The 22,768-nt window shown below is 39.2% G+C and overlaps 1 protein-coding gene and 1 long non-coding RNA gene across 7 annotated transcripts in view; one reads left to right on the plus strand and one right to left on the minus strand.

The window, feature by feature from the left end:
• Positions 1–448: 448 nt before the first annotated feature.
• On the minus strand, positions 449–12,462 carry LOC141569611 (uncharacterized). The gene is made up of 3 exons (XR_012493300.1): positions 12,077–12,462; positions 3,867–4,001; positions 449–791 (listed from the first exon to the last, which is right to left on the minus strand). It is a non-coding gene; the product is annotated as an uncharacterized LOC141569611 (long non-coding RNA).
• Positions 8,979–22,768, plus strand: part of PCDH11X (protocadherin 11 X-linked) — an 803,219-nt gene continuing 789,429 nt past the window's right edge. For 5 of the 6 annotated variants that reach the window (XM_074323530.1, XM_074323532.1, XM_074323533.1 and 2 more), the window contains exon 1: positions 8,979–9,296. The gene's annotated coding sequence lies outside the window, so the exon portion shown is untranslated. The remainder of the gene's footprint in view (positions 9,297–22,768) is intronic. The other variant, XM_074323531.1, reaches the window with a different exon arrangement.

Here is a 22,768-nt window from a genome sequence, read left to right on the forward strand (position 1 = left end):
CTCAATACACAGTTATTGAAATTGGAATATCGAGACTTTAAGTAACTTGTCAAATGTTCTACAGCTAGAATGCCATAGAATCACAAATTGAATCAGGCTTTCTAGACAATTAAGTAAAATATCCCATAACTGTTTCTTTATCCTTTATATTATACTGTAAAAATATAGCCACGCAAAAGGTCATTAAATTAAAATTGTGTCCTAATCAAGTTCTAGACAAAAATGTGATATGACAAAGAGTTACAATGGAATCGCTCATTGTTGTGCTACAATGTACAGATTTCTTCAGTTTATTCCTTTTCATTTCCATATTCATTGCTCTTCCTATTCCTAGTTCTGAAATGGGGTCTGGTCTGCTTTGGGCAGCAGCACATCAAAGGGAACATGAATATTAATAGTGTGACACAGTTATATGCAGAAGGATTAGCCTCATTGTGATGGGGCAGTTTTGAAGAACCTAGAGAGGTGCTTTTAAAACTGCCTGGAAGCCTATTTCATACTATGTCAAAAAGGTTCTCTGGTTGAATAAACTCCTCAAATGCCCCTGCTGGAGAGTCACCACACATATTTGCATATTAAATACCCAGTTCCACTGTGGGCAGAACCCCTACCTTCTCCAACTCCAACAAGTTCCTCTGCTGCCCCCTAGAGGGCCTCAGCCACAGCACACACACCATTGCTGCCCTCTCCCCTCTGCACTGCCAGAACTCCGGGTTTAGGGACAGGTTGTTAACATCGATTTGTATCTCTTCACCATTGCTGACTGATAACTCGCTTCCCTTCTTTCCAGTCTGCAATATAAAAATTGTGAAGAGAATAGTGAATTTGATTCCTTTTTTGCTATCGTTTCCACTTCTCTCCACACTAGTCCCCATATGAGAATTTTCCCATGCTGGAATACTTGTTGAAAGTTGAAAGAGAATTAGGACAGAATAAGTTTTAAAAGTGATGGTAGTGAAATTGAAGGAGAAATCAAAGAAAACAAGTTTAGAGAAAAAAAAGACCTTTGTTGCCTTCCCTCTCTCAGGACCCCAAAGGTTGCCTCTTCTTCATACCTTCCTCTGCCTCTACCTCCATCTCCTCCTTCTTCCCCTCCCACTCCTTGAGACCTAATCCAGGTTCCTAGTTCCTACACATGGAGACAGAAGACTATCTTCTAGTTTTTGAATTTCTTTTCATTCATTACTAGTTGAATAGAATTCTAAGCCAAGTTAATTTTGTTGACTTTATTGAACTATAATTTATAGCTTCTTGGTAGAGCAAAGCTAATGTAACAATAAAGATATTGTTTATCTGATAATTTTACCATTAGACATCTCATGCCATAGTTGTTCTGTAATGTATAAAAAGCAGGCACTATATTTCAGATAATTTTTTTTAATTTCTATTATTTTTATGCATTGTTAACTCAGAAAGATTTCTGAAGAAGAGACTAGAATGACACAGTTAAAAATTAGTTAATTTAGTACAAACTACAGTAGTAGTTAATTCTCCATGAAATGTTAGTTTAGAACAATAGCTGACAAATACAGTTTAGTATTTCCAATATAAGTACATAATTTTTGAGGTCCTTAACTAACTTTGAAGATACGCATTTCATTGTCTGTGTCACTAATTGATATACCCTTCAAAGTTACCCACATCTTATCTTGTGAATGGATTTTTAAAATATTATTGCTTTTTCAGAAATCCATTCAGGCTCCCCACCCCAAGTGATCCTTGTAAAAAAGGGGCAATTTTAATAATTCATAAGACTTTTGGAAATCTCTGTCTTTTAACAAGTTTATGACAAAGTTAATTTACATTTTCTGATATTTCATTTGTAATTTTTCTATGATTGTTATATCCCTATGGTTATTTTTTGGAGAATAATTTATAATCAATGGGAGTGGAAGCGTGGATGTTAAATAATTCAGGTGCACTGCTCAAGAATTATAAACATGTTTGAATAACATGTCATTATTTATTGTGATGAATTGCAAAAAGCTTACCAACATAGCCTACCCACTTCAGCATCTTCCACAGAATAAATGTCCAAGAATACAAAACATAAAATGTGAAAATAGTGTCATAAGTTATTTTGCTTTTTATAAACAGTTCTAATAAAGTTGTCCTGTTGGGATCATGACCCTCGCCCAAGCAGGTAATATTTCGTTGATACTGAACCTAGGGCACCAGGGAAAGGGACTGATGGCAACTAGGCAGGATGCCAATGGTCCAACTGAGTATCAGAGACTGCACAGTGGCACTAGCAGTGGGTACTACAGTGCCACTCAGATAACTGAGGTAGATGGCTCATTGTACAAAGGAGCTCATTAAGACTGGACTTGAAGTAAAACTTGAATTTGTTGGATTCACCACAAGGATACTGAATCCTGGGTCTGAAAAGATACCGAATTTAAAAACCCATCAGTACACAAGGTGGAGATTTTTGAAGGATTCTTTGGTATGACAGGATTAGGTTCAGTCTGAAGAAGTTCCTTTAGTGCTTTGAGCTCCAGCAATAGAGCTAAAGAAGATGTAGCCTCATGATAAGCAACATCCACAGAGGAAGGAATCCAGAAACAATATTTTATTTTCATTGCTAATTCTGCATTACATTTTGTTTCCTTTAAAGGAGAACCCTTCTGTGCTGCAAATACTTTTTCCTTTGCTAGCTTGACTGTCAAAAAACATAACTACAATAGGATCAATAGCGTGCCAAACTGTGACTGTGGTTTCACTGTATTTAGAAGTTAGTCAAGAAAGAGCAATTAATTGAAAAATTAAAGACATCTTTTTTTTTCATGAAAGTAAAATATATCACCATTTTTCACCTTGTAGGAAAGGAAATCTAAAAGGAATAGTATGAGACCAGCTGCATTTTGGCAACTGAGAAGAACTTTCGGTTTTTATATCTTACCCAAAGACAGAAAATGACATTCAGCTAAGTTTCAGTAATGATGAAATAAAAACTGTGTGATCTTAAAAGAAAACAGAAATCCTATGTTTATTATATAAATGTATATCTAATAATTTAAAATGGGATGTCTGCAGTCAGGTCAGTCAATGGAAAATGGCTCAAAGTAGACACTCATTTAACACTGTGTTAACTAAACCCCATCATGGTTGTTATACACATACACAAACACAACACACACACACACACACACACACACACACAAAGTAAAGCAGTTTTCTCACATGTTTTAATGAAATACATGGTATATTTGTTATCATACCTCATAAAATACAACTGTTTTCACAAACCCATACAAAAGTTACATCTACTTAGCTCATAGTCATATCGTGTAGCAGAAATAAAGAGTCTTAAAAAGTAAGGAAGGCTCAGAATGGAGTTGGGTTAGTCCAGGATTCTTTAAAAATTTAAATTTTTATCAATCCCAATATACTGCTTTGTAAACATTATGTGATTGTTCTCATATATGTGTCTATTTCCTAAATTTGGAACAGTAGCTGGTACCTACTTCCTGAAGAGATGGCCACATAGAAGTTTTGGTAGGATGGAAAAAAAAAATTAATCTCAATGTTAAAAGAAACAAAAAAGAATTTTGTTTTCCTCAGCAACCAAAATCTCTTTGAATCTTTTGCTGCGCCAGTCAACATCTGGATAACTCAAGCTAAAGCCTGTTCTAAGGAAACAAGACGGATAGAGACTGTTAATAGCTTTCTGATCCTTCCATACTTTAAAAGGCACAATAATTTTTTCCCTGCTCATGTACTTCTATCACAATACAGGCAAATAACACACAGATGAAAAGCCTCATCCAGTACAGTCTGCAACTACTCATCTGTAGAAAAATGAGAGTACAGTAAAGAAAACAGCTTCTTTAGAAGGAAACAGCAACCTTGAGGACACCACATACCTTTACTCATTTAATTGCATTAATCAGAGCTCAGTGCTTCAGCAAAGTTCACCACAAAAGGCTGTAATTCCCAGACTCCCAACAAAAAAAATTCAGCTGAAGTTTCTGTCCACTGCACATATGCAGCTGTTCAAACTTAGAGAGAAGGGGGGAAAAAAAACAAAATGTTAATGGCATGATTATCAAACAATTGCCCGACCCCTACTTAATGACAAAGGTTGTTGGAATAGTCGGGAATTCCTGTTAAAATATTTTCTTCATTGAAAGCCCTTTCTCGGGTATTTGTATTTCTCATCTTCGCCTCCTTGGGCTTTCATAAAGTTTTTCTCAGAGCAGGGGACCATTTCAAACTTTTCCCAATTATTTGCCCAAGCACTATGGCAAACTTCTAATATTTTATTATTTTGGCAATGTTGTAAGGCCAGTCCCAGGACTGAAAAAAGCCTTGCGAGTCATGTCCAGGAGGGAATAAAGAAGTGTTACTTTCATTTCAGAGGTATGCCCTTTTCAGATTTTTATAATCTATAGTGGTGGGATGGGGGGGAGAAGGTGTTGGAAGACTTTATTCATTCTTCCAAGATCTCACTAATAGCACCCTCTAGTGTCGTCAGTTGAATTATGCATTTTGTCATCAGCTAGGTACAGTATTTCTGCAGTTAAACTACTGAAAACATAGAGCTCTATAACTACCACACTTTCTCCCTTTTCTGCATCTTTAGCTTCTGCAGAAACTCACTTGTCTTTTGTGTACTTGCCACCAGTTTCAGCCTTATTTTCATTTGTGACTTGAAGGACTCAGCACTAGAAGTATCTACCAATTAAATATAAAAGTACCTGTACAAATTATGATAGTAAAAATACTTTGAATTGATGAAGTACCTTTAACTCTTCAAAGCACTGGCACATACATTATCATTTTTGTATGTCAAAATATGTCCCTCCCTCCACTACCACACATGTATGTTTATCGTTGTTTTTAGCGAGATAAAAACAATTTATAAAAAGTATTAAGAACATATTTTACAGATGTGTGTGTGCGTGCGTGTGCCAAGTCTTCAAAAAAGGATATGCATGTTACACTCACAGCTTATCTCAATTTGGGCTAGCTACATGTCAAGTACTCAATGGCCACGTATGGTTAGTGACTATCTTATTAAACAGTACAGGTCTAGAGATTAATTTGCCCACAGACACACAAGCAGAAAATGCCAGAGCCAGAACTCGGAATTTGGTCTAAATCCAAAGCCCTGAATCTAAATCCAAGCATCTGAATCACTGCCTCCTACTAATTGCAACTGTTGCTGATGGTAAATATTAAATATGAAAAATATCATGGGGAATGCAACTTATTCAGTCTTACAGTTTTGTGCCCACACATCCACCTACTTTCTGAATAACGTGATGATTTATCGATTGTAACATTTATATGCAATATGTGGGAAAAGTTGTTGTGGAAAACCGAAAGAAATCGGATGCCAAGTAACTGTCGCATGATACAAAATACTCATTTGCGTACACCTGTATGTCCTGTGTATTCTCTCTGCAGACAGAGTACATGGGAAGGCAAATCACAGATGGCACACTGCTTTAATAAGTGGTGTTTCAGTGCAAGGCAATTGAAATCCCAGAATATTTGGTGGGCTTTATCAACCTCATATCAAGGGTGGTTTTGCCAGTGAGATGAGAGAGGAGTTATCAATGCTCATCTCATTGAGTCTTTTACTAGGTCTCCATGGCGGTTCAACCCTTTTTCAGATAAACACATTATTTCTCAGTTTTAATCAATTCTTACTGGCCTGAGAAACATCCTTACTCGAAATATTTTAAATCTCTTATCTGATCCATTCTATAATTGTATAATGGCTTAATAGTTTAATCCTCAGAGATTAGACACCTTTCCATGTTACATGGTAAACATAACCATAATTGCCCTTTTCTGATCTTAGCAGAACCCTGGCTCAATTTCCAAGTTGGAATACTGAACAAACCAAATGCAGGAAATATCACAGTTCCTTCATGGCATCTCCTCCAAAAAAACAAATTCTTACAGTTACATTTTAACTCTTAAGGGCTTTTGTTAATTATAAAACATTTGATGGAATGCAAATTCTGAAATGGTATAACCATATAATCGGAGGGCCATGTGCCGAGGGTCAGCATAATGGGCTGGAAATGACATGGTTTGAACTTCCAAATTCTATACTTTACAGCTATATAACCTTGGACATTTTCCCTAGTATCTGTGAGTCTCTGTTTTCCTCATTTGTTTAAAAAAATAATAATAAGAAGAAGCTAATAATACCTATCTCATAGAATGATTCTGAGCATTAATAGGACAATGTATAGAATGCAGATGGTACATAAAAGGCATTCATTAGAGAAGTCTTTCTCTCTGTAAGTAAGCAGAGCACTCATCAGTCCTTTTTATAGTTAAAACACTGAGAGGAGAGCTTTTGCCAGATGTCCTGGCTTTTGGTTATTCCATTGCTCATTGGTGCCACCATCAGACAGAACACAAAAGGAGAGAAAATGGGGGAAATTTTTTTTCATTATTTTCAGATCTGGATTTCTGTCAGTCTTATAAAAAAAAGTGAATTTCTCAGATAATTTTCTAGGTTACTTGGTTCAACTAGTAAAGGAGTCTCCTTGGTCTGTAAGTAATGTTTCTATTCTATAGATATCATTTCCTATTGGACTATACACTTAACACTAAATGTTGTGTGATGTATTACAGAAGAATCCAGATTAACTATAAAGCAACCCTGTAGCTGAATTTAGGAGTTATACACTCTGAATGGAAATCCAGAGTCTGCTACTCTGAAGCTCCTTGTTCTTGTGCATATTACCTGTCCTCTATGATCTTCAGTTTCGGAAACTGTAAAAGGTGGATAATAATATTAATCTCATGAGTGTGTCATAATGATAACTTTAAATACTTCATAACTGTCACTGAATAGTTCTCTCCCCCCCTCCCTTGGGTTTAGATGGAAATCTTAAGAAATCAATTAATTGGTGTCTAATGTGGATGTTATGAATGGTTATTAGTACTCGGAGACTGCCTCCATGGTATGGCTTTGCCACACTGTCCTGGGTTAATCAGTGATTTTATTTTCTTTGAGTTCCTGCCATCCCCTATGACAGAGTCTCATCCAGCAGTGCAAATCCCAAGAGGCACAGCTGTAATCATTTGACAGTTTCTGATTTCACCTCCAAAGACATTTCCTAGCTCTCAAGAAGAGGACAGTGCATGTGCTAGATCTGGTGAATAATGGAGGCAGAGTTACAGGAGGAATAAAATGTAATGGTAAATACTTCCTCGTGTCCTCTTTCATGCAGACCACAATGAACTGCGGTGATAATGCCACTGTTGTTCTTAGCAGTGGCTTTAGGTGTTTAAAAAAAGATAAAAGAACAAAAGTGATATGAGGACTGTTTGAAACAAGATTTTAACCTTTAAAAGTATCAGGAATTGGAAAGATGGCAGTTATGAAGATGGGGAAGGGAAAGAAATCATAAAGATTTGCCCTTTCAAAAAAAACACACAAAACTTCTTATGAAGAAGCCATTAGAGAAAATCAACTCATGATAATTGGCATTTTTTCCCCCTTCTTGATGTTCTATCCCTATGGAGATGCATCCCCCTTTCCATTCAGCAGACAAAAATAAAAATTAATACTGTGCTCTTGGCACTCGAAAACACTATCTACTTTTTCTCCTTTTATTTCAGGAGTCTCCTTCCAAAAAAAGAAAGAAAAAGAAAAAGAAAAGCAAGAAAAATATCAAACCAAAGCACTAGAAGGCTAAGTTTTTCTATTGGTTAAACACGGAAAATGTATTCTTCCCCTAAAACCCTACACGTTTCTAGAGAAGAATTTAGAGAATTCACCTGGTTCATTATCTGGCCTCTGGGTAAATTTAAGGACTTGCTCCTCGGAGTAAGAATCAGAGTGGACCAGCTGGGAAGCTTTTGGTTGTTGCGATTTGCTTTTAATCCCATGACTGGGACGGGAGAATTACCCCTGCTTCTAGGTTATCAGGACCCATCCGAGTCATTAACCAGTCACATTGCCCCTGGTAGCTTTAGTGGTTTTGGGAGACCTGGTATCCCATACCCGCCCGGGCGTCGCCGACTAGGCAGCCGGAACGCGCTGGCAAGCACCAGTCTTGCGGCTCCGGGCTGGGTTTCTCCCTCTCTTGCATCCTTTCCTACCTCGGAAACACGCTGTCCACGCCCGCGACGCTGCCCGATAACCGGCAGCGTAGCGGCTGGACCCCACTAAAGCAGTCCGAAGCCACCGACCTGCTTAAAGCTCACTCGTACTAGCTCTCTCGAGTAAGCAAATGCTAGATCTCCCCTTTACCCCTTCCCCGCCGCCCCAGATGATCAATCTGAAAGGCAAGCGAGGTACCAGACCCGGCTCACAGTTGAGTATGATATATACAGACACAGTCTCTCTGCTCCAACTGCGGCTTTGCCGGGCTCCTGCCCCTACTTCCACTAGTCTGCCTTAACTATCCTTTGTATGAGAAAATGGTGCTGCTGGATGCTTGTTCTCTAGCTGGAGTCAGGGCGGTCAGCGGGATCCGAGAAAAAGCACACAGAATAAGGAAAATAAAAACTTGTGTAAGATAATGTGAATGAGTACAACTTAAACAGATGCCTAAGAGCAACGAACGGAGGACCGAGCAGAGCAATGCATGCCCTCTCTTTTGCTCTGCAAAGCCGACAGCCCGAAAGCCACGCGTTTTCCCCAGTAGCGGGTCCCGCACACGAGTGTGCCGCCAGCACGCATTCTGCCGCCTTCTCGGGCGGCGAACAGTAACTTCCAAAGCGTACCTCCATCTCGCCCCCGCCCTTGTCCCCTAGTTGCCTGTCAGCCGGGAGGGGCTGCCCTCGGAGCGGTGGGGGATGTGGGGTGCAGGGAGTGGGGACCAGAGGGGGGTACCCAGCAGTTGGTGCTGCGCCATCCCCTCCCAGCAGGCGTCCCGAGCACTGGTTCACTTCTCTCCCCCCAAGCTCTACTCGCTCACCCCCCTTCCTTCCCCCTTCTCCCCCTCTAACTAGTCCCTCCCCCTCGCCATTGAAAAGGGCTGGCTCCGCACTGGCTCCTTGCAGTCGGCGAACTGTCAGGGCGGGAGGAGCTGTAAGCCTGAGCTGCACGCAGCGGCCCGCGCGGCAAAGCAGAAAGCCAGCTGAACAGAGTGCATTGAGTGGCAGTGGCAGCGGCGACACCGGAGACACAGGCAGCCCAGGCAACCCGGGCGGCCCAAACAACCCCAGAAGCAACCTCCACAACACCAGCTGTTCCGCGGACTGCGAGCTGTGGCGGTAGAGCCCGCTACAGCAATCGCAGTTTCCGTGGAGCCGGCGGAAGCCTTTTCTCTTTTTCACTCCCCACTTCATTCTACTCTAGAGGCTACAAACACAGGGTAAGTATCCGGTCCGGGTGCGAGAACAGAGTGCGGCGTGTGAAGCGTGAGTCCCTCACTTAGTGCGTGGAGGCTTCCTACTGCCTGTGCCTGGGGTCTTGACTAAGACCACACTGTGGTTTTAAAGACGCTTCTGGTCTCCTCCCTTCCCCCCTACCCCTGTCTCTTCCCTGGAGGTAAGAGAAAGAGCAGATTCGGGAGGTGAGCGCAGATACAGTATCTTTTTGGCACTGCCACCGCTCAGCTTGGCTCGGTTACTTTGCGAAAACTCTCACTTCTGTCAGAAAAGTGTCCGCGCATGAATTTCCCCGATATTGGCGGTGCAAAGAGGTCTTTCATTTTAACAAATACAGCCAGCTTCAGCGAAACTGACAAACTAAGATTGGGGCAGGTGCCGAGAAAGATCGCACCCAGGACTCTCGGGTTAGCCCAGTACGGGCTAGCTAAGGGGCAATGCCCGGAGCCCAGCGCCCGCCTCGGACTTGGCGCGGCAGAGCCCCGCAGCGCTTTTACCGTTGGTACTCGCGGTTTGGCTCTCTGCCAGGCTGGCTCTAACCCTTGGAGATCCGACCCTTGGCGCAGAGCAGTGGAGAGCGCCGCACACTCGGAGGAGCGCGCAGGGTCCCCCGGGCCATCCCGCCTCCCCGCCCTTCCTTCCCGCCCTACTTCTGGAGCTATGCTCAGCCAGCACCTACTGGATGTGGAGACGGTACTAGGTATGGAAAATTCTGCCTAGCTTTAAAAAAAGGGAACTTCTTATAATCGCGTAGCCAAAAAAACGGCATCCTTTTCTCATAAAAAAAAAGCAAAAAACTTTTTCTAAGAGTGTAGCAAACGTAAGAGGGTTCTTCTTTCTCTAAAGAAATGACTTTTAATCCCTTAGCTAAAAAAAAAAAAAAAAAAAAAAAAAGCCTACCTAGCCCATAAATGAATGATGTGTACTTAGAACCGAAAAACACTTCATCTCCCCACAAAGGAATTATTTTTGTAAGCGGGGAGCCATAAAAACAACCTCTTTTCGAGAAAAAGAATGGCCTTCAATAATGAGCGTCTTTGGAAAAGGTGACTTTTTAAAAGCGCGTAGCTGCGATTGGGTCCTTTTCTTTAGAGACTTCAGAAGAGTGGAGCGGCAGTCTGCCCTGGGTTGGGGACACGACTTGCATTTGAGCGCTTAGCCGCAAATTGACTTCCTCCGGTCGCAACGGGGGTGGGCACTCTCCAAGAATGTATAGTGGGAACTCCTTCCTTTCCTTCCCCAAGGAAAGCTCAACTGAAAACGGCCTCTTGGATTCCAGAGTGCATATTCCGTGCTTCACTGCTTTGGCAGTCTTTGCGGTTTGGGGTGCGGGGCGCCGGGTGCGTGTGCGCGCGCGTCTGCAGGCGGGCTCCCGCATCTCCGAGCCCGGTGCCCTTACAAAAGGTTGGCTCCGGGGCTGGGAGTCAAAACTTGCGCCACTGCGGCACACACCCACAAAGCAAGGACCGGAGAGAAGAGGGGCTAGGACAAAAGAACACAGCAAATTTAATAGCAAGAACAAAACCAAAGCCAGTCCTGTGTAGCAACATCCCAAGGTGGAATTTAAACCTAGCATAGGAGCTATTTTTGTTGGAAGGAAAGTGTGTGCACGAAAAGTGTTTAAAAAATCGGAATAGGCCGGTAAGGGTGGGGGGAGGGCGGCGCAGAGAAAACAGAGAAGGGGCGATGGTGTTAAAAAGCCGCTTGCGTGCTCTTAGCGCTGCAACAAGAAAACAACCTGAGGAGCGTACGGAGAATTCTAAACACTGCACCACACAGAAGGTAGCGGCGCTGACTAAAGCGACTCGCCCCCCTCCCATAAAACGATAAAACAGGTGTGACTCAGAAAAGAAAAAAAAAGGTACTTGCGGGCACCTTCTGAACTTGATAAAGATTAAGTGGAATTCCACTCTCAATCTTGTTTGAAACAAACTTGCACGATCACAGCGGGAACATCAATCTTAGGGCTGTCCTTTCGCGCGCGCGCGCGCGCGCGCTTGTGCGTGTGTGCTGAGGCTGGGTGGGACATTTGAAAGCAAGTCGAAATAATAGTATTTGTACGTTTCCCCCTTTTCTTGCCTTTGTCTGGTTCCTCGGAGGAAGCGCGGACCATGTGCGGACGATTTTAGAACCAACCAGGAGATGGACGCGCTCAGGTCTAAAGATACCTATCTCCCTCCGTTAAATTAAGAATTGCCGCGCGCAGCTCACGCGAGCTGAGTCCAGCCGCCACCGCGCTGCGACTTCCAAGCAGCGAGGGAGCGCCTCTGCGAGCGAGGCCCGAGAACCCTAGTTCTCCAGTCGCCTTGCACGAGCGGCCCCTCCTTCTGGCAGTGATGTCAGCCCCTGAGAGGCTCGGCAGGCCGAGAGGCAGCCGGGTGGCTGACCTCGAACGAGAGCGCGAGCAGCCCTGCCCCGCGCGCTCCCTGTGCGCAGCCGCCCTCGATCCCTTTCTGCCCCCTTCCCGCGCTCCCGCCCTCGGCCCCGCCTTCCAGCTCCTCCGCTCCCAGGAGACGCGTGGAGGTGGCGGAGGCGGAGAAGGCCACTGCGGTCCTGGCCGTGTCCGGTTTTGATCCCGGTGATCAAACACAGATTTCGAGTCTTCCCGAACTCCTTTCCTCCTTTAACCTGCCCGCCCTCCCCCCCAACACACAAACACACGTTCTCTGCCTTTTTCAGTTTGCACCTTCACTATTCACTGTGAATTTACCTATTTAGCGACATTTTAGAGGGCAAGTTCGTCAGATAAAACAATAATAGTTACCAGTGTTAAATTTCCGCTGTTTTCTCTCCTCTCCTGGTGATAAGGAAGGGGGATGTGAAGACTGACGTCTTTAAAATCCCGGGGCTGCCACTTAGCCTTCAGCAGAGCAAGCTCCTTAGAAGCCGAAGAGGGTCGTCTTCCCAAAGAAATAGTGCGGTGGGGGAGGGGAGCAGTCGAAGGCTAAGGCGCAGGGTGGGGATTCCCCTTCACTCAAAGAAGGGACTAGAAACTGGGAATTGCGGATAGAGAGGCGCCAGGAGCTGCTGCCGCAGGGGAGAGGCCACCGTGCTCATTATTATAAAGGCTACGCAGTCACTTCTAGAGACCTGTACGCCAAATTGGGAAGATTCTGAAATAGGACTTTACAAGACGAAAGCCCAGTGAGGCTTCCCTTCTAAGTTTGCCCTTCTCGTTTTAAGGGACAACCACTACCTGTTTTCTCGAATTTGAGGTTAATCCTTTGCCCCTGATTGCGGACAATTCTTTCTTTAGCTCTGGGAGAAGGAACACAGCGCGCAGTTGGAGAAGGTTGCTCAGGGCTTGAGGGAGGGGACGGAGGCTGGGCGTGTGGAGGCAAATCGGCCTCAGAACTGATTGACCTTCCCAAGGAAATAACATTCCGAAGGGACCGCAACGAACTGCTTACCTACTGTGTTTTGGTTTGGAGGCAGGTGGGAGATTCAAGGGAAACGGAGTAGGGGCAAAGAATTCTTCCGTTTGGTAAATCTAGGATTTTGTTTTCTTCTCTTTGATGGAAGGCTTCCCTTAGATGATGTATCAGCCAAGGCAGCAAACTTAAAGTTGCTATGCGTTTGAAATACAGGAATGGGAAGTAAACTCAGACCAAGCATAAACACATTCATTTTCTAGAGTTCAATCATTTGGTAAGGGTTGAAAGAAGTGCCTTTTTATGTCAATCACTCGAATGTGATTCTGGTGGACCCAAATAATGTTGGGTTTTGGCAGCTGGGAACCCTGGTAGAAGGGATTGCAGGTTTCACATTATTTCTTGTCTTGGTATTAAAAACTTTGTGTTTTGCAAGATAGAAATTCCTGGTGGCTTCCAGACTGCTGGTGGCAGGAAGAAATCTGGTAAGGGATTCAGAAAGCAGAAAATTTTCCTTTTCTCAATGCAAGCAATCCACAGTAGCCTTAGCTAGGATTTATAAGGTTCTTGGGGAAGGGAAGGGAGTCACACCTACAAGGAGATTTTATGTAAACTCCTGGCTTTAAGCTACATTGACAAATTACGTATGGCTGCCACGGTTTTCTATTAGTGGGAAGGGTAATTATTCAAGGGGCTGAAAATTTGGAATTTAATTTTCTCCAATCTTGCTTCATGTGTTTTAAAGATGTCATCCATTTATTTATTCACCAGAGAATCCACAAACATTAATTAGTCACCTACTGTGCCAGACAATGTGCTGGGCTCCAGGAATGTAAAAGAATACATTGTTTGGGCCTCTGTGAGCCTGAAGACTCTCACAAATTTATGATAGAATGTGATAAAACTCTAACTGAGCATAATGGAGGGAGAAATTAATTTTTGCTAAGAGGAAAGATTCATAAAGTAGGGGTGTCTCTGGATTTGAAAAATAGGCATCCCTAGGCAGTGGCTAGCCAGGAAGCAGATCTCAACAGAGACTGAGACAAACTAAGTAAGGAAAGGTGGGGGGGGGGGCCTGATGTCCCACTATACAGTTGAGAGGTATGTGTTTATTTTGTAGCTATAGGCCACCTCTGAAGATTTTTCAAACAATTATTTAAAAACAACAACAAAACCAGGTGAGAAAATTGGGTAGTAGATGGTATACAACAGGAAAAAAAAATAGTGGTTGTTTGTCTTTAAATGAATATTTGAATAAACTAATGCATCAGAATAGAGTGTGGAGGCAAGTAAGTTAAGAAGATACTCTAGCATCCAGAAAAGAGGACAAATGAGTAAAGAGGACCTAAAATATAACAGTAGAACTAAGAAAAAAAGGAATGCTATTCTGAGGAAGAATTTTTTTTCACTCATAGTCATCTATGCACTTATATCTTTACACTGTACTCATCTCAAATTCTCCATCCAGCCTTCCAAATTCCCAGTCTTCTACCATTAGAGTAAACTTCAGCCACTTGCAACCAGTTATCCCCACCACGCCCCATTTTCCACACACCTTCCTGCATCATCTCTATGCTCTATGTATATCATCTCTTCCACCCTTGCCCGCCTGGGCTTTCTGTACCAACAATTAAAGGCCTTTAACCTTGGCTCTTTCCTCCTCTTAGGCACTAGCAAAAAACACCTTTATCTCTATTATTTTTCCTTTTCATGTCAGTCTGCTCTCCCTCCTTCCCTGTGTTACCTACGTAGGTAATTTCTCTCTACATTTCCATTTTATTTTATGCTTCCTACTAACCACCCTTCAGTGACCTCAAAGAAGCTGAAAAAAAAAAGGAACCTCTACTTCAAACTCACAGATTTATCAAATTTTCCTTACAAAAAAGATTTCTTGCTGTCTGTGTGTGTCTTTTGCTATTTTATTTCAAACAAGATTTATAGTGGAATTCCTCAGATTTGTTACATTTTTATTATGTCTGCAAATGTCTGTTTCCCCTTAGATACAACTAGGGATTTAAATATCGTACATTGGGGAGTATTTCCACCTTTCCTGAATTTCTCACCACACACTCCTGAAACTGTTTCTCTGCATCCCATTCTTTCTGGTGTGTCCTCTTCCCATGGGTCATTCCTTTTATGTTTTCAGTAAAAGTTTCTTAGTTTTATTCCAGTCTCCTTTTTGCTTTGTGGGACTCAAATTTAAATATTTTTAGAGAGTGTCCCCTTAGACAACCCCCCCCACACACACACGCAGGATTTTAAAGCCTTGTCAAAGCGTGTTCATACCAATATACGCAGTTACTACGTCAGTCTTTAGAGGCAAAGGAACCCTTGGTTTTTACTGCATTCCTAGAAGTTATTTTTGTGTGGGAGGGGAGAAGGGGCGATTCTCAGATCGTCCATATCTTCACAAGTACTGGAGTTGGCTGAACATCATTGGGAATTGGGGAGGGAGGAAAGAGTATGTCTTAAAAATAGGCACTGCATTCTTTCGTCAATGACATATGTAAATTTTACCTTTGGGACAAATAAAATATATAAGTACATTTAATTGGATTGACTTTATATTATAGCATTCCAAATTACATGTCATTGTCTGAGCAGAGTTCTATAATCTGAAGACTTTATTGATCATTCAGTATCCAGAATGAAGAAAACTAGGTAAGATGGCTTGATATTCCAGACTGGCTTGCAATATTCAAATTAATCTAATCCTATTTGAAACTGTTATTTTTTAATAGAAGTTCATCCGATGGACATTGCCCCTAAAATGTAGTAATCTTTCATTAAGAGAAACCATCAAAAGCCTATATGCCATGATCCCTCAAGATTTGTGCCTTGTGCAACATTAATTGTAAGGCACCAGTTTATTACATGTAGAAAGCTATTTTAGGGTTAAAAGTCTTTTGAGATTTGGTTACACCTGTGGAAAGACTTCATGCATGCTCATTATCAGACAGTAAAAAAATGAATGAAAAATATTTCTCAATTATGGTTTTTGAATTAGAAGAGTGACTTGGCAGAAATCATAAATGCTTCGATTATCTTTTGCAGTCTGAAAATCCTCAACTGATCAAAGATTTAAACTGCCCTTTTGATTGTCTTTAATGTGTTAAGCATCAAATCAGTATAATAAAATTGGAAACGAAGAGTGACAATGGCTATAGTTGTCATTTCCAGCCTAGATTTGAAATAGCGATTTTTTTTCCCACCTAATCTCCTCATTGTGAATGTGTAGAATTCGGAAAACAAAAAGAGGAAAGAAAAAAGAAAGAAGAGAATAAATCCTGGGAAAGGATTTTTCTTTCTTCAATACAAACTATTTTATTACTGTCAGATATATTTTAGCATGAAAATAATTAAACTAATTTAATGGATTTAATTAAATGGAAATTCATTTCTTTTTTAAGTCTTTAAGTGATTAGAGTGCAAATTGAGATTTGTACTGATTTTACAATAAATTTACTGTCATCATATGAAATGAAAACAAAAAACAAGTTTTCTGCCACACTTTTGTTTTAATTCATTTTCTTACTTTAATACTTTTAATTCGTACAGTATCCTATATCTTATATAATTTTAAAAATAAATGTGTTATTTCAGTCTCATAAAAACTTTGAGTAGAAAAAGAAGGCATGGTTATAACTATTTTTTCATAGGGAAACTGGAGGTCAGACAAGTAAAATTAGATCTGTAAGGCATTTCAGTTAGTAAGAGGGGAAGCATATAAAGGATCGTTGGTTTTCGGTCTCCACACTAGGGCTTTTCCCAACACTGCCTCACCTCTCATTCCCTTGAGTATATTTTCTCAAAGTTCTGCATGTAAAAAGAAAAAAAAAACCAAAAACACAAAAAGAACAAAAAACAAAAACAAAAACAAAAAAAAACACTTCTTGGATTAAAAAATAAAAATCTGAAAATAAGTATATTTAAATAAGTTTATCAATGACCTGGCTACTTGTATCATATTCTCCTCCTATTTAGTCTTTTTTTTACTAACCCTATAAAAATTATATGATAAAATAGCAGGAGTATAGAAATTTAACAGTACATGATCATTGATGATCATCGATGCTCATACACTTCCTCTGTTTTATTTATAGGAATAGTTCGAATTATGACCCATCATGATGACATTCCATAAAGTTTAAGTTTATTTAATGTGGCAAATATTTAGTGTTATAGCCTAATTCATTTTTCTTTTAGCATATCGATATTTTTACATATAATTTATTTTAAGGAATATTTGCCAATGATTTTTGAATAGTGCTTTTCTTCTGCCGTGCCATCTTTGAAGCAACTTGTCTTTGGGAATCCATTGCATGTAGGTTTGTATCATACCAAAAGGACGTTAAACTCCCAATATGCAAATCATTGCTTATTGTCATAAGGATTATAAACTCCTTTATCTGGTGGTTTTGGTACTAGAAATGAGACCAGAAGGATTATTTAAATTGTGTGAACACAAGGTATTTTATCATTTATATTTTATTCGTATCTAGAGAGTGATTTGTGGCAAATAATTTCATCTCCCTGGAGTACTGTTTTCCCAAAAGTAAAATGAGGAAATTGTAAATTATTTCAAGGCGCTTTCAAATGAAAAAAAAAAAAAAGTGATATTTTACAAAAAGCAGTACACATAAAGCAATTTTTCCTTTTCCCTTGGCTCTGCAACTATTACCAATTTCACTGCATTGATCCATCAACTATCGATAACTAAAACCTAATGCTTGTCTAGAATACTTGCAATTCTTTAGTCGTGGAGGTTGGACTGGGATGTGAAGGGTAGCCCTTAATGAAGTACCTACTTTGAGAAGCTTACATTCTGATTGGGCAAAAAACAATGAGCAACAACGTCAACAAAGTAATATATATATAGTCACATTAAATTAATTTCAACAAATACTGTCAGGTGGTACAGTACACTAAGTATGGTCCAGGTTTCATAAACTCTGGAAGTGGAAGGGATCAGAAAGATCTAGTCCAACCCCTTCATTTTATAAATAAGAAAAATAAGGCTCAGGGTGGCCAGTTGGCTCAGTTGGTTAGAGCGCAGTGCTCATAACACCAATGTCGCCGGTTCAATTCCCACATGGGCCAGTGAGCTGCACCCTCCAAAACTAGGTTGAAAACTACTTGACTTGGAGCTGATGGGTCCTGGAAAAACACACTGTTCCTCAATATTCCCCAATACAAATAAATAAATAAATAAAATAAAAAACTAAATAAGACTTAGAGATGTGAAATGAGTGCTACAGGAGCTCACCTACGTTATTAGGTAATAGCATTAATCAATTTACTCTACAACCTTACTTGTTCCCTACTTTGCTCAAATACAATAACAGTTTTGTACCTTATCAGAACATTAGATATAACCAAGACTTGTTTATTTCTTTGGCTTTATTAAGCTGGACAATTTCCCAATCTGACTCAGATGTAAAAAACATTGTTTTCCACACTTTGTTTTGAATTTAGATTATTAAAACCACCTGTGTTGTGCATATTATGTTATAAAACATGCAAAATGCAGTCTTGACATGAATGCCAGGAGAATGAACCAAAGTATCAATGCATTAAATTTTATAAATATTTTAACTCTTTAAAAATGACTTCAAAAACTCATTTAGTTAACATGGCAAGAAGTATACATTCCTCAAAGGATGGTTTTATTTTATAAATGCACATTTAACTAAAACCTTAAATTTATGTTTCCCTGAGGCTTAATATAATTCGGGACAGATTTTAAATGAATTTTCTGAACTTTGGTCTGTTTGCTGCATGATCTTATTGCCTGTGTCGAGGTTTATTTGTGTGTATGTGTTTAGGGAGTATGGGTCAGGCAAAGGTAAGCAGACAAAATATGCCAAAACAAAGCTTTCCTTTCTTTCCTGAATAACCTTAGACTGATTTATTTTACTTTGTGGCTAAGGGGAAGAAAAGAAGAAAAGGGCGAAATCAAGTGAAGAAGAGTGTTAGGTGATAAGGCTGGGTTTTCAGTTTAGTGTGAAATATGCAACGTGTTTGAAACTGCTTAGTCTGGTTTCTCTCTATCATTTCTAATACTATATATTTGCAATACTTCAACTGTTATTTGATAGGTGTTTGCTAGTTTTACTATGATTAAAACATTTCAAAAACTTGTAAATGCATTACATTTCAAAAGAGAGGCTTAAAAATAGGTAATAAACACACACAGGCTAATAGGAGAAAACTTTTACATCAGAGTTTGGTCTATGGTCATTAGCAGGATTTTCATTGTCTTAACTCTTTACACCACGAAAAAATTTGCTCAGTTTAACATTGGTATTTTAGCCTTCAGTCAGGCTCTCCAGTTCTTATAGCAACACTTGTCTTGCAACTTTTCTTAGCCCATGAACCATTTGAATACTCAGGAGATAAAGCAGTTACAATATATGATGTTTATGTATATAATGCGATGAATGCAGTGCAGGATTATTTGAAGGAGGGACTTTGAATCCATTAAATAGCATATGGATTCTGAATGCCTTAGAATTGCATACAGGAGTAAAGAAATATGGGACTGTAAGGCCAACAGAATCAAAGCATTTTAGAAAGAGAGTCAGTACACAATTTCTAATCAATCACTATCACTTTTAATGACTTGTTATTTTAAACTTCAGTTCTAGGAAGTTATATTCTATTCCTGTGGTTCTCAAACTTTAATGTGCATGCCAGTCATCTGGGCATCTTGTTAAAATGAAGATTCTAATTCAGAAGATTCTAGGTGGGGCCTGAAATTCAACATTTCTGACAAGTTCTGGGGGCGCGGATTATGGATGCTACTGCTCCTCAAACCACACCTAGGAACAAGGGGCTAATTCTTCATCTAGTAACAAGTATGAAAAAGCTGGAGCAAGCCAAAGGTGACAGGTTGGACATAAAAAGGATTCCATGTAGCTATTTTGCAAAGGATGAGATTTTAAAAAAATAAAATTATATACAATTATTGCATTTGGATATTAAAATTGATTTTAACTTTTGGTGTAACTATATCAGTTGAAATTGTAGTGCAGAATAAAAACCAGGTGCTTGCTCATTTTACAGTCAAATCTGTTTTTTAAGCACTATATACATATATTTCTACCACTTCAAAAAAGAAAACTATTGGCCACACAGTGTCAATAGCTCACCAATAGTTTTGAAACATTTTCCAAATACATCCCAAAATTCTGAGCAGTTTAATATAGTACAGATTCTTGAAGATATTAGTTTGTGAAATACTGAAAATGAACATATCAGTTAATCATTCAGATATCAGAATAAAGTACCAATTAAATTTTTATTTACCTAATTTGAAGACATTTTTCTTTTTTAGTATCTGACATTTCTTCAGGGCAACAACACCAACACTGACAGAAGAGACTTGGTAGAGTTATTTTATTATCCCCCCAAACTCCCCTCAAAGCAGCAACAAATGGTAAATTAGACATCACACTGCCTAACTACTTTCATCACACCTAGACTTGTAGACTACAGCAGAATAGCTATTTAATCCAAGTGAACTTTTCATTCGTAATCAATCTCTGAAATCTTCATAATTCCATTTCTTTATGTGCAATTAATCTTAGTATAGAAGCAGCATCAAATTAAAACAAAGTGTTGAAATCAACTATTGAAAAAGTCAAGTTTAAGTGTTTAAAATATGTTTGTCACGAGGCACAATCCAGTTCTGGTGGGTTAGGGAAACAACTGAAAAGCTGTCACTTCAAAGCTGGCATTCATGTCTTAATTGTGGCATTGGGATTCAGAAGCCACCACCTTCCCAGTTGAAACTGTATTGGTCTTCTCTAAGCTCTGATACTTTAATAGCAACAGCAGAGCTTGTTTGGTGGCAACTTGCAGATCCCAGTGAACAAAAGGGCCAATTGGATTAAAATGTTTTTTTGTAAGTGCTAGATGAACTTGGGTGTCTGCCAAAATTGCCTTGGATTTCATTACTCTTAACATTATTTAATAATGTTAAGCATAGACTCTTTCCATGTGCCTGAGGAGGCATGTATAGCAGCCAGTTGTTGTTGTTTTGTTTTTGTTTTTTTTGAGGGGGAAATTCCAAAGTATACAAAAAAAGAGAAATACGAAAAGCAAAAGAAAACAAAAAACAGGAAAAGTAACAGACCTCTTCAAATTCTATTTTCAAAGACTAGGGATAGAAAGTCACTCTATAGAAAGTAAAATAGCACTTGTATAAAAAATGCTGTTCATGCCTTAAGACAGAATGAGAAAAAATTGAATTAATGACTAATAGCATTAGAACTCAAAAATTATATAAAATTGAACACAATGTGAAAAATCGGACTATTTCATTGTGTTCATAACAACTGGAAGAAAAATATGAGATAATTTCTTGGACTCATCTAACGAATATTAGAAATGCTAAAAATATTAAGCAAAACTGTCAATTAGAGTAATCAAATCCAGCTACATAACTTTGACAGTTCTCCTTTTTCCTGTTTTAGAGGCACTATGAATACATCTTAATAGAATGAGATTTTTTAATATTGGAAATACAAAATAGAGGAAAATATTGTTTATCTCAACAAAATTTTAATCGTAAGTCATAGAATTTTCATGGAGATTTTAAAGAGACGGCAGTGAAGATTAAGCACAATTAGCCAGTAGAAAATTCCACATAATGTACATTAAATTTTGAAGTACTTATGATTGCTAATAATATGACAGGATGACAAAAATTAGTAAGAGCATTACTAAGGAACTGGGTAGATTATATTCAACAGAAAAGTGTTAGAATTCCAAGTTAAAATTAGGTTCTAGGATGAAGATTGACAACTCAAGCAAGCATCATCATTCAAAGAAATGGAAGACACTCTGAGAACATAATGTTTAATATTTCCTTTGAAATGTTATTATACTTTGTCTTCCTTATACCATACACTAATGATAGCAACTAAATCACCCAAGAACATGCTTTTGAGGTAAATGAAACTACTGAGTTCTTGAAAACAAAAACAATTAATTTTAGAAAACAAAATTTATCATGAGTCTGCATTAAATCTAAATAAATTATCTCAAATAGTACTTTTCAGTAACTATGAAAGGCACTCTACCAGATTTTAACTGTGTGGATGATTACATTGTAATTTTCAGGTTGTTTTCATTGCATTTTAAGTATTATAGATTTTTATCTCATCTGAGTCTCACAACAATGTGGTGAAACAGGTACTATACCTTTTTGACATGAGGAAAGGGATACAGGCAAGTTTTTTTTTTCTTAAGGTCACATGCCTACTAAGTGTCAGAGGCAGCACTAAACCCTTGTCCTTATGATCCCGCAACAATATTCATTCCATCGGCCAAGGTATATACTAAAATTTTAGGTCCAAATACTATTAAGGAAAAGTTTAATAATGTATTTATTACATTTAATCTTTTAAGAGTTTTGAATTTGTAATAGTAAGTTTTGGTGATCACTCACTGAATCTTATTATGCACAATTCAGATAATATCCCTGGCCTTAGTAATTTAAAACACATGATAACATAAATATACAATGATACAATAGTCATAGTGGATTAAACAATAAGGATGTGATCAAATTGAACAGGAGAGGAATACTCAAATGGTAAATTGATAAGCCTTTTTTGGGGGATGGGGGGTGAAATGAGGATTTCGTTCTCATTTAAAATAGGTTCAGAAACTAGATCCAAGTTCCTAAGAGTTTTCTTTCTCTGTAAAGATAGAAAATATTTGAGAGGATAAGTCTGGAGGGACAATATTTGGGAGAAAAAAGGAAAATCTATTATTGCTATGGTTTGGCTTAGAAATAGAATGTTAGGTAATAAACTAAGGGGTATTGCTTGAAGTCCTCGCAATGGTTGCAAGCCAGAACTTTGGGAGGTTTCAGGTTTAGCATTTTCTTTAAATTGTATTCAAGCATTTCTGTAAGATAGATTTTTGTAATAGTCGTTAACCATTTGGGCTGAGTAATTTTACCCACTGGGAGATCACACTTCGTTTTCCCTTGGAAGAACTAGATTATTAGAAGGTATTACAAAAATATCTTTTGTTGTCAGAGAAGCAAGCCCTGTTTAGTTTCTTTAATGAAT

The sequence above is a fragment of the Rhinolophus sinicus genome, chromosome X, assembly GCF_036562045.2.
Source record: "Rhinolophus sinicus isolate RSC01 chromosome X, ASM3656204v1, whole genome shotgun sequence".
NCBI classification, from domain to species: Eukaryota; Metazoa; Chordata; class Mammalia; order Chiroptera; family Rhinolophidae; genus Rhinolophus; species Rhinolophus sinicus.